The sequence below is a fragment of the Vigna radiata genome, chromosome 2 (assembly GCF_000741045.1).
Source record: "Vigna radiata var. radiata cultivar VC1973A chromosome 2, Vradiata_ver6, whole genome shotgun sequence".
NCBI classification, from domain to species: domain Eukaryota; kingdom Viridiplantae; phylum Streptophyta; class Magnoliopsida; order Fabales; family Fabaceae; genus Vigna; species Vigna radiata.
The window spans coordinates 10813683-10831388 of record NC_028352.1 but is presented as its reverse complement, the minus strand read 5'-3'; positions in this window follow the sequence as shown (position 1 = coordinate 10831388).

Genomic DNA, 17706 nt, shown 5'->3' with positions numbered 1-17706 from the left:
AGCAAACCCGTGAGGGTTGGCCCAAAGGGGACAATATCTTACCAAGTGTGGAGATCTATGTGTGTGTCGATCTTCCTCCCCAACAAAAGCTAGTTTTAGGATAGTTACTTTTAATTTAATCAAATTTGAATTCAAATATCATAACTCTTTTGGGAAATAGAAAATATAAATAGGTTTATTTTAGATTTTACAAGGGATAAAAATTCTGAAACAAATCATACATTTTGAACCAAGAACGTGAAAAATGGATAATCCATTGTTAGTTGTTACAATTTGGTCACTGCTTTCATTTATTCATGTTATAAGTTTCTTTACTTTTCTTAATAATTTATTTTCTGCCATCTACTTTAGTGTTCTTGCCATTTCACTACATTTCCATCAACCATCGCTTCCACCATTCTGATTTTAATCATTCTTATTATTCATTTCATCCATTATTGTTACATTTCATCTCCATAGTCAGAAAAAAAAATCTAAAATAAACAAAAATATTGAATTATTACATATAAGCTTCTCATCGAAATCCAAGTAAAAACTCAATCAAATTCATTAAGCGTGGTGAGTGAAATTGGTGCACAAAATTAATAATCTCCACATCAAACTAGTGTTTTGCATCAATACCAAGACATGAAAACAATCCATACTAGTATTGATTAATCCTCTAAAAATGGTTCACATAGAAGAGATTTAATTGTAAAAAAAAAAATCAACCCAGGTTAAACCTTCATTAATATTTCTTTTTTCTTTTTTATCTTCAATCATTCGTTAAAACTCTTTTCTTTTCTTCTTTATTTCATTTTACATTCATCAATCATTTGTAATTCAATGCACTGGTTATACAATCAGAATAAATTAAACTAATACCCGGCATCATATGAATTATGAATTGTTGGGATTCCAAGTGCTAGTTTAAGTTCCACGTTGGATAGAAATGAGAAAGTAGAACATTATATAAAGATGAAAGACCCATTAACCCATTGCCTTAAGGTTTTGGGTACAGAGTGATGTCAATCTCTTATATGGTTGGACGAATCCGTCAAAGCAGTTTAACAAAATAATAATAAAGTTATGTGTTTTATTTATATTATTAAATTAAACTATACCATAAAAATAAAATGAACAAATATTAAAATTGTTTAATATTAAAATACTCCCGATATTTAAATAATTTGTCCCAATGCTCAAAAGTCAATAATACAAAAAATAATATTATTTAGCCATTGAAAATATTAACGTATTATATATGTTCAAATGCACCTCAATTACCTGTACTAAGATGTAATTAACCTAAGTATAGACCCATCCAAGTAAGGATCCATAAACATAATATAAATAACATGTTGCATGAGGTAAATTAATTATGTTCAATAATTATTGTATTTATTACCATATAACAGACTTGAATGACTTGAGCATTTAAGTGTCTACTATAGGCACACACCTTATTCAACTTGGACAAAATGAGTACCTAGACATTTCAATTTAAGAGTGTGAAGTTAAAGCTATGAGTTCTTGAAGTTTGAGTCTTTGTAAGGCAAGTTTGGCTCTGTAAGAACATTTGACATCCACTGTGGGACCAACATATATTTTATGAAGAAGAATGTTATATGGTGTCTACAAGAAACAAAATGGTTGAATTAAAAGAAGTTAGACCCTCTTTGACTAATATAGCCATTATGCTAGAGGCATAAATGAAAATGTGTTTGCAAAATTAAAAAAAAAAAAAAAACAAAGTGATAAGGAGATGAACGCCCTCAACCAAGAGAATGAAAAGTTGTAAAGGAAGGTGAAGGTTGACAATAAAAGAAAGGAGAAGGATAATCCAGAAAATACTATTTCTATGCAAAAGGTCATGCCAAAGACTAAGGAGGGAAGCAACAACAATAATACCCAAATGTGAGGCACAATGAGCACCTTGTTTGTGATGGGAGGAAGTTGACGTCATCCTTTCGTAGAAAGCATCATGGAGGTTCCCCTCCCAAGTGACTGGAAGTCCCTTATTATAGATTGGTATGATGATAACATTGACCTTGATGAGCATGTCGACATCTATGTTACACAAGTCAACGTATATATCACAGATGACTCAATCATGTGTAGAGTTTTCCCAACAACTCTAAGGGGGCGACACTAAACTATTTCTCCTGCCTGCTGCCTTTTTCCATATACTTGTTTGCTACATTGGCTTCGCACTTTGGAATATAGTTCGCCATAAGTCACCCTCATCACCTTACCTCCTTGGATATTGTGAATATAAAACAAAAGAAGGGAGAATCTTTACATGCATTCATGGAACGGTTTGGCAAGTTCACCCTCAACATTAGGAATTTCAATCATGAGTTAGTTCTACATCATAAGGTCATGAGGGCAAGCACCTTTTGCTAATGATTTGTGCATGACACCAGCTGCCAACCTACACAAGTTGAGGCAAAGAGATGCAAAGTTTATACAGTTAGAAGAACTAAGGGAGTTTAAACAAGGTGAGAGTCAAGATCATGCTAAGCCTTCTAATTGAGAGGGTGGAAGCAAGAATAACTTTAACCAAAAGGAGTCTAAACCTATTCGATTTTCAGGATACACTATTCTTAATGCCCTTAGGTAGTTTTGGAAGAAGCTCTTTAAGTTAACCTCCTATATCATCTAAAAAGGCTAAACACCCCAACACACTGACATGAAAAAGCAATGCAATATCAGTTCAACTATAAACAAACCAACGATGAGTGTGCAACTACAAATAAACTAACGATGAGTGTACAACCCTTAAGGATAAGATAAACGAACTTATCCAAGTCGGCCACCTTAGACGGTACAACAGAATGACAACGGTAGCTCATGCTCTAAACTAAGGATGTATGATGATAGGAAATGGGGTCGCCAAGACCGGGAGAGGAATGATAAGTACAAACGGAGTACAAAGGAGTCGACACGTCATGAAGAGAAACATGTCGATAAAAAGCCCCTACTTAGAATAACCGTTAACACCATATCAGGAGGGTTTGCTAAAGGAAGCTTGTCCACATCAGCTAGGAAAAGGCATGTTAGAGTTATGCAATACGCAATGTTATGTCCAAAACCTTTAAGATGAAGAGGATGCCTCCCAAGGTGTTGATCCTAAGCAAGATGACCCTGTGGTCGTCTTAGTGGTAGCTCACCCTTTGTTGTCAAGAAGATCTCGGTGGACCAAGGCATTTCAATAGATATACTCTATTGGAAGAAGCACGTTAATGTTATGCTGGTGAAGAATGTTAGTGAAAAGTGGCAGATTTGAGTAGACTACATAGACCTTAACAAGGTCTTCCCAAAGGATGCCTACACTACTACCCAGTATAGACCAACTTTTGCATGGAGTAGTCAACCATAACATGCTGAGTTTTTTAGATGCACATCCATGGAGAAATGTGTTATGTCTATCCATTTGGTGAATGTGCCATTTTTTAATTGTCGCCACTACCCATAAGTTATGTATGGTCAACATTTTTTTCACTGGGGAAAATGATTCATCACAGTCTTTTCCCTCTCTTCGATGATGTCTTAATATAACAAGTCTCACTTTTCAACTTTTTATGCTCCCATTTGAATGTTGTTTTATTTTATATACACATTTACTTTAGAGAAATTTCTTTCCAAACGATAGTTTATGCAAAACCCATGTTTTCTAAGGCTCGTATCTCATCGCCCATTATAGCACACCAACTAGAATCCCTTATGCCTTTCTTAAAATTCTTAGTTTTTTTCCCAACTATCAAATCTGTAACATAATTTTGATGTCTAGCAAAAATCCGTTCACTATTTACAAAGTAAATATTAGTATAAGGAGTACTTGAGGCATGTTGTTAAGCATATGAACGTTTTGAGAACTTTACTTTTGTAATGACATGACTGATAACATCCTTATACATTGTTAATGAAATTTTGTTTCTCATCTATCTTCCCATTTTTGTCTTCATATTTTCTTTTTGCACCGCCATAACATCATGAGTCTCATTAACTCCATATGGAGACACTACCTCACCATCTACACCACTCGAACTTACTCCCTCATCAACTGCCACAATAGTTTCATGGCAATCTCCAAACAACCTCTTTTGAAGCCGAGATCGATCTCCACCTTGCAAGGCCATAGATGTGCCCTCCATTGAATCATAATTCTCCCTCCAATAATATCAGTAGTATACTCAAAATCTTAATTAATTTGAGGAGTATAAAGACCATTATCTTGTGGCTCCACAAAAGGAAATTCATGTACATAAAATTTCACATCTCTACAGACAAAGTATTCATGGGTTTCGAAATCATATAATTTCCATAGGGATACCCTACAAATATACACTTTTGACTTCTATTTGCAAATTTATCCTCATCATGATGTTCATGATGCGCACAACATAAACAACAAAAAACTTTCATGTTATCAAAATTAGGTGGTTTACCAAATAAATTTTCATGAGGTGTCAAATAATTAAGCGCACTAGACAATGCATGATTAATTAAATAACATGTTACAACCACATATTCATCCCAAAATCACATTAGTAAATGATGTTGGAATTTGATAGCGCGTGTCACATTTATTATATGTTGATGTTTTTTTTTCACTCTCTCATTTTGTTCTGGAGTACCCACACAAGATGTCTCAAATTTAGTCTTATTCTTTAAAGACAAGTCATGCAAACAATTAAACCCAGTGTTGTTGTCACTTTATGCTTTCTTTATTTTCATATCATATTGTTTGTTAGCAAGGGTAAAAAAAGTTCATAAACACAAACATAACTTCACTTTTACTACATAACAAATAAACTCAAACTACGCGTAAATAATCAACAACAATGGTTAAGTAATATCGCGTCCCACAAGATGAAGGAGTGCAATAAGGTCTCCATAAATTACAATTAACTAATTTATACAAACTACTTACAATATGTTCACATAGTGAACAAAAATTCCTTTATTGTTCAGCTCGAAGACAAAAGTCATAGATTTTATTATGCTCACTTAGGGGAGAAAAAACCTTTATTGTTTAGCTCAAGAACAAAAGCCATAGATTCTATTATTTTTAACACTTTGTCTAGCGGGTGACCCAAACATCTATGTTATAGATCAATTAACAATCCTTATCAAACATTAATGTATGCATCGTTGGAATACTAAAAAAATGTCTATTAATATTCTCTTGCTCCAATCTTCCAATCTTGTATTACACACAATGTATGATTAAATAGAACTATACAATTAGAAACATCAATTAATTGTGATACATAGATTAAATTACAAGTTAATTAAGATAAAAAATACATTATCAAACTCCAAACTACCATCCAAAATAATTGTATTGTCCTTTGTAATTATGACATATATCTCATTTGAAATTATGACATATATATCATTTGACAATCTATTGGTATGTTTGTAATCTTTTTCACATTTATCATAAAAGATAAATTTCTTATCCCATGATGATGAGATCCTCGTATTAATAATCCAAAGAATATCATTTTTACCATGAAAATATTTAAAATATCAAGAAGTTTTTGCTACATTGTTGAAGTGACATCAAATATGTAAGTTCAATCACTTGAATTTAATGTAACATAAAATTGACTACTATTCTCCATCACAATTTCTTATGATTCCGAAAAAAAGTTCCCTAAAATTTTTCATAATTGATATCATAATATGTTTTACAACAATAATATCTCAATATGAATCTTACTGCCTCTGAATTTTTCGTGGTTGTGGTTTGGAATCGAAGGTTGCATCTATGACGAGAATGAATGGGTGTTACCTTTGCGCTCTACTCAGATCGAGGTGAATAAATCCAATTTCTAACTCTTTTCCAATCAAACTACTTTCATCCATCCCTATCTCATCATCAACAATAAATAAGTAAATACTAATGTAATATTAAAACTCAAACTAAAAAATATTTATTTTTTATTTTTACATTCAATAAAAGTGAGTTATCTATCAGGTTTGTTTATTTTTATATATGCTTATATATTATTATATCTTATTTTTCTGCTATTATAATTATTTTTTCTCTATTAGTAATATTACCTGAAAGAATTATATTATACTGAAATTCAGATAAAAAGTCTACACGTTGCTATCTCTCTTGGCGACACCTAATGAATAAGGGCCCCACAATTAATCCGCAGGCACTTCTCTTCCCACAGCAATTCAACCACGTGTTCCACTCTTCGATTTCCGTGCCACCTAATTTTATAAAAAAATGAAAAATTTTAGTTTTAATGTTAATAAAACATTTTTATCATGGTTAACTTATGATATATTTTTACGACATAGAGAATAAAATGATTATAAAAATATAAAATTTTGTATTTTTTTAAAAAATAAAAAAAATATTTATGTAGTTGTAATAATATCTAAACATTTAGTTAAAAGGACCTAATTATATTACCTGATCATGATATTTTGATATCACTTTCTTGACAATTTCTTTTACAACGGTCTATTTGAATTTATATTTTAAAAATTATTTAAAACGGACCAATCACAAACTGTCACGTATGCATTATCAAAAAATTGTTAAAAAATATTGTTAAAACAACTTTTTCCAACGTAATTTTGTCACATTCCACGTAAATTCAAACATATACTTATCACATTCATTAAGGAATTAAAGGTGGAAAAGAGATATAGAGCATAAAACAATAATATATGTCTTGTTGGATGACAAAAGAGAACAAATAGAATCAAAATAAGACAAAATAAGGAGTGCGTATTTAATTTTGTTTCCTTTGCTAAAAGTTTAGCTATTGGCATATATAATAAACTCCAGTCGTTAAAACATGTTAATCTATATTGTTCGAAAAAAAAAACTTTTAATATTTTATTTAACCATTAAATATTAACTATAAAAGGTTTTCCTAAAATATGATATCACGCTATTTTTGTGAGAAATATATTTCAATATGAACAGCCCTTGTTAATTTTGAAAAAAAAAATTGATCATTCGGTTATTTGTCTTTAAATCACATGTCGATCCCTTAAATTCTTTTATCTTAATAAGGTTTTTGTTTTTGAAAATTTAAAATAATTACCTTTTTTCATCAACAGAGGACTAATATAGTTAAATAAAATATTATGTGTTAGTTCGTGATTTTTCTTTTTAAATATTTTTTAAAATATATTTTTGTTTTTTATTTTATTAAAAAATAAAAAAGTAATTAAAAAATATTTAAAACATTAAACAACCACTATAAGTAATATTTCTTTAAGAATGTTAATACTCTATTAACGAAAATGCAAAGAGCACGATTATTTTAATTTTTCAAAAAAAGAAATCCAGATAAAAAATATTAAGAGAACGATTTATGACTTAAAAAAAATCAGAAACTACTAAAATATTAACCCTAGAAAAAACAAAGACATTATTAAATAGAAAAAACTTTAACAAGAAGACGTACAAAAGTAACTAAAATAATAATTTATTTACTAATATATTATAATAGTTTTTTAAATGTTTTAGCTTAATACTATGCACAGGAGTTAACATATAATAATACAATAGGACAGTTACAGAGTTTACAACACAAGTTCGGGATATCTAAATACTCATATATTTAAAACTGGACAAGTTCCATAAGTCTGGTACAAATTAGAAGAACAAGTCGAACGGTTATATAAAACCTATATAAACTGAACAGTGTTACGAAAAGAAATACTAACACTACTGACCGAACAATCCTATAACTAAACTTCGGGAGTCTCTACCTCCAAGGCTTCTTCCAGTGAACACTCGTCCCCTTCTCCTCACATCCATAAGATGATAATTGCAACAGAAAAAGATGAATGAATGGGCAACAAAGACAAGACAAAAGAGTAGGGTAAGCTTATATAGTTTAATTAATTATAATGACATACGGATTCATCGATATCATACACAAATCATACATACATTTCAAAACATAACAAAAAAGAAGTATACATGCAATGACCGACCACTGACTTGCCTCATCCGGATTGTATGAATTATGTAGCTACGACGTTTGTGCACGCGAATGGTGTAGTAGCTGGGATGCCCTCAACAGCTGCCACCTGAGGTTAGTCCATTATACCTCGCCCAAGTTAACCTTATGGACTAGGACCTCCTGCCATTCCCACACATGAGTTACTCTTCTCTACGTGAGAATGAGCAATCATGGAATATCAGGATAAACGCCAACTAAGCTATAAGTTCAACATTCATACTTTACAATTCATAACCATCCATGAGATATTCCTCCTTGGAACTCTCTTCCACTTCCATGTTATTCAGTTCATACAAATCTTTAAATACCATCATACTTAGCCACCAATACAATCAAACCGAACAGTACAATAAAATCACAATCATGAATAAGATTGAAAGGGGTATCCTTATATTTATGAACAAGATTGAACGGAATGACATTCCTTAGAGACTAACATGACCGAACGCTATTACCAAACTGACTACTTTAGTTGAACCGAACACTTATTATTGTACTGATCGTTTTCTCGCTAACCGAAGGCTAAGACCGAATGGTCCTCCCTAGACATAACCAAGTGATTGACCGAACACTATAGTATGCCTACCATCAGACATAACCGAATACTAAAGATTTATCTGAAACCTAAGAGTTTAAACTTAGCACTATAACCTTAGGCCAAACACTATTTCATGAAATTGATCACTGTTAAAACCGAATATTATTAATAGGCTGAATACTATGAATAAACCGAGTGCTAGTACAAGACTGAGCACTACTGAGACCGAATGTTAGTCTAAGACCGAGCACTGAGGAGACCGAGTGCTAGTCTAAGACCGAATGCTAGTCTAAGATCGAACATTGAGGAGACCGAGTGCTAGTCTAAGACCGAACACTACTGAATACGAATGCTAGTCTAAGACCGAACACTGAGGAGACTGAGTGATAGTCTAATATCGAACACTGAGGAGACCGAGTGCTAGTCTAANACGAATGCTAGTCTAAGACCGAACACTGAGGAGACTGAGTGATAGTCTAATATCGAACACTGAGGAGACCGAGTGCTAGTCTAAAACCGAGCACTCTAAGCTTATAGAAATATATACGTAAGGTCGACCACCAAAATACCCTACATCTATTCACATACTAAAGACAAGTAGAATTATTGAATGCTTAACTTATTTAAATACCTTGACTAGGTTGACTACTAAGTAGAAATAGAAAGTTATACTTAAACCGAATGCTTATTTTCAATCATACCAATAGAAGACCGAACGGTCATTAACTGAAGTTCTCTACAGAAGGAGAATCCAGTCAAGACCGAACGCACCAATGGAAAACCGAACGGTCACGAATGACTCTCGGCGACAATTACAAAATTCTGCAGAATACTGTAGAATTACGATCAAACCCTATTCCTACCCAGTTCATGCCATTTATCAATCATCAATACATACAAACGAACATGCAGTATTCCAATATCAACCAAATCATCAAACACAACATCATTCCAACAAGCAAACATTCATAACAAGAGAATCATAATTAAATTACAAGCTTCCCTTACCTCGAACCCAGATATTTCTATACTTCCACGGTTGTCTTAAGTCCCAAGCAACTTCTAAGTATTCCTACAAACTTATGATTGGTGAAAAGGAATCAATCATAGCATCAAGGACCAAAAACGGATTCAGAGAAGAACTAGATTAACACATGCAAGCTAAACAGTGCTTGCATGCATTAGAAACACATAAGCCTCAAAGGACGAAGGGAGATTTGAACTTACCAACTCAAAACAAAATCTTGATCGGTGCAAATGAAAGAGCTTGACACTAGAAATGCTTAGGTGCTGCCTGAATGAGGATCAAAAGAGTAAAAAATGAGAATTCGTAGAAAGAAGAAGGATTCTAGAGAGAAGGAGGAGGAAATGGAAGTTCAGAATTTTGGAAAAAAAAGATACATGCAGAAAAGTGACACCAGATTTTAAAACTTTTTTCTTATAAACCACTGTCAAAACCGATCGGGCACTCCGCTACGCACACCTGCCTTCCACTTTCTAAATTTCTGATTCCTTACACTTATACCTGAATCCCACTTTGATATTGTATTTAATGGTCCTAACATGTTTATTGTATAAATTATTTGTATGAAATAGAATGAAACATAAAATTTACGTTATTAAGATAATATAATTTTTTAAAATCTTATAATAAATTTATTGATAACAGTGTCTTTAGCTACTAAGTTTTGTTAAATCTTCTAGATAAGATGCACAGTTCTCGACATACAATAATGTTAAAAATATCAACTTTGAGTTAACTTAAGAAAAATATTTTTGTAAGGTTAAATTATTTCTTTTTTAAGAGTATGAAATGCACTAGATTTGATATAGAGACAAAGAGATTGAATAGCATATATAATCCTAAATTCTAGCGCTTACATAATAATAATAATAATAATAATAATAATAGTAATAATAATAATAATAATAATATATATATATATATATATAAATATATATATATATTTATATATAAAGTCACTAGTGAAAAACACTGTTTAAAGTCATTTTTTAGACATCAGATATAAAAGTAACTTTAAAAATTCAAATTAATCGACGTTAAATAGTATTTTTGCACTGAGAGTATAATATACATTAATGAATGTAATTGTATAAAAACTAAATAACTTTTTTTTACGGAGAAGCACATGTGAAGATGTGAAAAGGCAGTCTTTTTATAGAATAGTGACCACACTACCCAAACAAAAACGTACGACTCTAGTATTCATTCAACACAACCGCCAAAACTTTTCAAAGAAACACACATGGAAACACTTTCTCACAATGCTGCATCTTTAGTATACCCTTTCAGCTTCTGCTATGTCTACCCTGAAAGGAGAGCTTTATAAAAAGAAAAAAAAAAAAATCAAAGTTATGGTACAAGGACTTAGATGTCACACTTCTAAGAAGATTATATGATTCCAGCATGAGCTCGGCTATTTTAGTTTGTGGCCAAATACAAATTAAATATTGATTTAATCATATGGTAGATCCCTGTTTTTGTGACTGTTCTCAAATTAGTCTTTTATTTATTTTTTATCTTAATTAAGTTTCTAATTATAAAAAATAGAGATACAATTAGATCATTTTCCTTAAATTAATAGAATGATGTTAAATTTATACTGAAGTGGTATGTTGATATAATTTATTTAAATGCGTGATAAAATGAGATCATTTTAGGTGGGGCATATGGTATGTTCACTTGGAGTGGTTGAGGGAGAATGATTGAGTGGATTTGAGGAGAATTTTTGTTGTTGTTTATTTGAGTGAATTTGGAAGTAAACGAGAGTAGATTTTGAAGTAAAGTTTGTGAGAATTGATGTAGGATTTAGTTTATATGACAGATTAAAAAAATTTACTTCAAAATCTACTCTCCTTTATCTCCAAATTCACTCAAATAAACAAAAAAAAAAATTATCCTCAAATCTCCTCAAATCCACTCAATCAATCTCCTCCAATCACTCCCAAGTAAACACACCCATAATGACACATCACCATTATTTTTAGCTCCATCTTCTCTATTAGAACCAAACCGTAAGCAGCCATTGAAACAATCAAAATATCATCAACCACAACATACTTCCACACATAAACCCACCTATAATAAAACACATCTTTATCGCACCACAAAAGGTGAAACAACCTTGCACCACAAAGACGACACACACCTTAAGCCACATCGTTTAAATAAGTCATGTCAACATGTCACGTCAACATAAATTTAACATTGTTTAACCAATTTAACAGTAAAAGTCTAATTGCATTAATTTTTCACAATTAAAAAAAAATAAATGAAGAACCAATTTGAGAAAAGTCACACATTTCGTATAATTAAACCTTTAATATTCTATCACTGTAAAATACTTAAAAACAGGATAACAATATTTATTGGAGATGGATATATATATATATATATATATATATATATATATATATATATATATATATATATATATATATATATATATATATATCTTTTTTTTCTCAAGAATTTAGTATTAGTTAATTTTTTATTGTTGTTTACAGCTAAATCGATTTGACGTAAGTTCTTTTTTCACAGCATTAACAAACTCTCATTTTTTTCAATCTAACTCGGATTTTCATATTTTAGTGTTGATGAAATAGATTAATTTGATGTAAAAGTTATTAATTTCGTGAACTAATTTCACCTAAACAATTAATGAATTTGATGTCTTTTTTACTTTGGTTTCAATGAGAATCTTGAGCATAAAAAGTTCAATTTTTTTTTAGTTTTTTTATATTGATGAAAATGGAAACAAAATAGCAATGGATGAAGATTAATGTAAAGATGGTAAAACTCAAAGGGAGTAGATGTGATGATAGGAGAAATTGTAATTAAATTACAAGAACATTAATTGCGAAATGTAAATTATCAAAGTATTGGAAGTCTCACGTCAATTAGAGATATGACAAATTTATAATATATAAGTGAGTGCAAACCTCCCTTTACAAACTGGTATTGTGGAGTTGAGTGAGACTTAAAGTCAACTTCTTAATATAGGGATAATAAAGGAACTTGCAAAATAAATCAAAGAAAGTAGTGACCTAAATTGCAACAAATCAAGATTGGATTAATCATTTTTCTGTTCGTGACATTTCTCAGAATATGTGTATTGTTTCACAATTTGTCACTCATGTACAAAATAAATCTATTTATATTTTCTAACTCTCCATGGACAATAACAAGATTTGAATTCAAAATTTGAACAAGTTACATGTAAACCCCATAATTATCCTAAAACTACCCTTAGCAATTTTGGAGTCCATATGACGAGTAGATGATATCCACTAAGTTTTTCAAGTAGTTATTGCTTTGTTTGTCTCCTCGATCTGTCTTTTAGTTTCGATCGATAGTTTTTCTATGATTTTCTTTCTCCCTTGATTGACCTTCTAACACGAAGTAAATAACTTACTTTGATTCTTTAATAGGGGTAAATAACACTCTTCAATTCCCTAATTGAGAGTAAATAGCTGGCTTTTAATGAGTTACATGCTCGTCTTATGACATCCATCTTATAAACAAGTATTTCATTAAATTGACCCTCACACACCCATCTCTATAGATTATAATCCTCTCTAGTTTATAACTAGATAGTGAAGTTTGGAAAGCACGAAACAAATTCTTGATAATTCTTAAAGGTGTTATTACCCTTCACTTACATCATCTTTGTAAAATATTATACATTGTTGTCCTTTGTTTATCATCCTTTATAAAACTTGGCTTTCGATCAATTGAATGACATAAGACTTGATATTTGATAGATTGTATATAAATTAGTTCACTAACCTATGAGATTATATTGACTCTTAAAATGTTAAATAATTTTTTCTTATTTCTCAACGTCTTTGAAAAAATAAATATATATATATATATATATATATATATATATATATATATAATTAGATACAAAATCTTAGATTCTATGAGGATAAATTAAATTAAATTCATCTTTTAATAATACTTATAGATCTACACAACTTATAATTATTTATAAGTGGGATCCATTTTGGGTGAGAAAAAAAATAGAAAACCTAGAAGTTCATCCATGGTTTATATTGACCAACTATAGTTTATACTCGGCCAACGTTAACAACGCTCTAATATTATGAAAAGATCACACAACACAACCACCATAATATTAATTAAGTACGTGTTAGAGTTTTACATTAAACAAAAGGTAACATAAGTAACATATGAATTTATTTTCTTAAAATTATGAATTAAAATGCTGTCATGTAACACCATCACCCTTCTTGGTACTGATCTTATCCCTTCAACTAGGATTCAATTTTTTTTTTCTCTTAACTATAAACTAAAAGGCACGAGCTACCCATTTTTCATGCATCCAGAAGAAGACAGTGACTGGACATAATTGTAACAATCTCTGATAATAATAAGTTGGAGTTACCTTTTATTGTTTTATTTTATGGAAAAGATAGACCAAAGATCTTCCTTGATTCATGAGTCTCCATTTATTTATTTCATCAATTAGAAAATAATACTTTAGTATCTACACAGATGACAAAAGTAGAAGAGACAAAATAGCAAGTGAGATTTAGTATATTTATTACTTATCAAAATTGATTATTCCATTCAATTTGAAAATTAAAAAGAATATTATACATTTTAGAAGTTTGGGTTAACATAAGGAAAATATCTAATAGTTTATAGTGATAGCAACAAAAAAGATACAGAGAAAAGAAACCACACAAAATTTGACTATATAATCATTCAACAGGATATACCAAATAGATTCCATAAATAAACTCATAAAAAATATTAGAACATAATTTCTTATCTTAAACCTTAAAATAAAAAATTTCTGCTCTATCATTTTTTATTTTATTTCACAACAATAAAATATTAAATTATATATATTAAATAATAATGAAAAACACTTTTACAAGTCACTGCATTAATTGAATTTAGATTACAAGGTATCAAAGGCGTATGCATAAGCATATGAGTTTTAAATTATGTTAGTATCACATTCAGGAGATATTTAGAATAATGATATATGTTATTGGTTTAAACCCTTTTTTGATCCCTAAGTTAAGTTATGATGTTCAGTTTAGTTCCCGGTTTTAAAAATGTCAACTTTTAGTCCCTATGATATGAAAAATGTATCAAATCAGTCCTCATGGCATCACTTAATGAACAATAAATCACAAGTTTTCATACCTAGGTATCCGATATTTTGTGATTTGTTAACGGGAGGTGTTATGAACAACAAATCACTTAATGAAAAACTTGTGATTTGTTAACGAATAGAAATGATTTAATACATTTTTCATATCATAGGGACTAAAGGTTGACATTTTTAAAAGCGGGGACTAAACTGAACATCAAAACTTAACTTAGGGACCAAAGGGTTTAAACCTATGTTATTATATTAACCGGGACAAAGGTAATACCTAATTATTAATAAATTATAGTATTAGGCAATGTGATTGAGAGATAATTTCCTGTCTAAGAGTGCGAAATATTTTATAAAAAATGTGATTTTCCTCTCTCGGTCATTAGGGACGTGTTTTGCTTGATAAAAACTCTTAAACGATTATTAAAATTACTCCAAAATAGCAAAGATACAAACTTTCTTCGGCACGAGCTAGACCTACATGCTATATATGAATAAGACGTTAGATTTTTTTACAGCAACGTTTGATTTGTTTCTCTTGTTCTGTAATGTAAGTAGGAAAACATCCATGAAGAAACCAAAGGACATAAAGAAAACGAGGGATTGTCATAAAGATCGACAAACATCGTACTCAGACACCCAAATACAGCCAAATAAAAAAAAAAATTACGCATCAGAAAATGTAAATGTGATATATTATAATATCAGTGAGGAAAAAACGTTTATGTTTATGTTGAAAAAAATTTGATATTTAATAAAGCTGTCTAATCTGACAGAGTTTAAGATGAGAATATTGTGAGGACACACTTTCGAAGAGTTCTTAGCCATTTGGTATTGTTTGCAACAAAATTCGAGTTTTGAGTATTATTTTCAGCAAATGTTTAACAGAAATGTAATTTTCTATAGAAGAAATTGTAATTTATTTAAAAAATCTGCAAACTTATTTATTTTCTATTAGTTCTTTAAGTTTTTATTTTATTTTCTTTAAATGTGACTTGCCACAGTTATTAAGATTGTATCAATTTATCCAATTTTTAATTAGAGCAAATTTTTTCTTTAAATTTATATAATAAGTTTATTCAATAGATGCAAAATCGGAAAAGTATTACAATAATTATGACAAAAATGGATATAATATGTGTCTTGTAAAAAAAGTTGTTGAATGGCATAACATCTTGAACTTTTTAGATAATAAAGGTATTATATAGAAGAACTGATGTAATATATGTCCTTTAATAAGTTTTTAATTAGATTTTTCACAAATTTTACATGAAGATCTACGTGAAAAAAGAAGAGTGACGAAAAACAATCATATTGTTAATTATTTAGAAGAATGGGTTTTATATTATGTGTTGTAAGATGTTACCTTTTTTTAAGTAAACAATTGAGTGAATTTTTAAATTAATTTATTTAAACCTTTTTTGTTCTAGTTATGATTACTGAAACTTACTGAAGTTCATTGATAACTAGATAACTAGATGTAATTAGGTGTATACAAATGACCTAGTATAAAAACACCCAAAGTAAACCTTTCCTTTTCCTAACCTTTTTTTTTTATTGCTAGTTTATTAACTGTGATTGATCTAAGAAAGGGACTTTTACGATGACAAGTTGTGTAACACAGTATTTTTTCCATTCCAAAAATCTATAATTAACAAAAATCACATAATTTAAAATAAAACTTCATTTCTATTTTATTGAAAATCTTAATAAAAAAAAACATTGTTTTACAAACAAATTTTATTAAAAAGGAAAAACCTAAGACTAAAAGATTGTCCCAAATACCTCTCTATATTAATCACCCTCTTTCCCTAGTGTTATGTGTATCCTCCAGAGAAAGAAGTTGAACACAGAGAGAGAAAATGCGAAACTAGTCCTCACGTTCTGGAGGAGGTAAAAATGCAGAGTATTTGTCAGCTCCCTTAAAAGCTGATGTCTAAGTGCTCTAAGACGTGGAGCCCCCTTCCCAACCGACGTATAAGTGGTAAAAAAATTAATATTAGTACCCTAAATAAGTTAATTTCAAACCTTTTTTACATCTGTGCGAGGGGGGCCGAAAATGGCAAAAAAATAATATTGGTGCCCAAATGAGATATTTTTGGACATTTTTCACGTCTGTGGAGGGGGAAGTCAAATTAGATGTTGGGGGGCCTATAACCGACGTCTAAAGGCAATAAAATAGTGACTTTTCAGTCCTGTATGCAGACCATTTGACGTCTGACCCTAGGGGAACTGACGTCTATACCTTATTTGACGTCGGGGGCCTATTTATCCGACTTCTAAAATGTCATTTTATTTACAAAACTACCACTAGTCATTTTTTACGTTGGATTTCCTTTCGTTAGATGTTAAAAACATGATGTTAAATGTTATTTCTGCACCAGTGTAAAGTTACCAATAACCTAAGACATCATATCTTACTGAGAACGCACACAAACATATTAATAATCATACTTTGTTCATACAGGTTTTCCTACACAACACCATTACACCACTAAAACTCGTTCACAAATAAGACATAAAAAAAAGTTTTAAGCAAGTTAAAACAATTAAAATAGTTAAAATAGCTAAACAGTTAAATTGTTAGGTCCCCTACCTCTTACTCTTTACATCTTTTTTTTTTCCTTCTTCCTTGAATTCCCACCATTCCTATTCAAAGTCTCCCTTTAAGAATTGGTATTCCTTATATTTATAAGTCTAATATTGTTGGTCGGTATCAGTCAAAGAGTATCATTCAACGGAATAAAGTTAATAAGCGGAAAGCGTGTTCGGTCACTTTTGTAAATTAAAATGGTCGGTTTTAAAAATAAATTTTCTAAAGGAAAATTTATCAAACAGTTGATGTGCAGATAAAAGTAAAGAGTGTACGGAAGAGAAAAATCACACAAATGATTTTTATGCTGGTTCGAATCAAAAGATTCTACGTCCAGTTGTTAATCACTATAAAGAGTGATTAACGTTTTTCACTAAAAATATAGTTGTACAGATTACAAAATAATGAAATGAGTAAAGGATA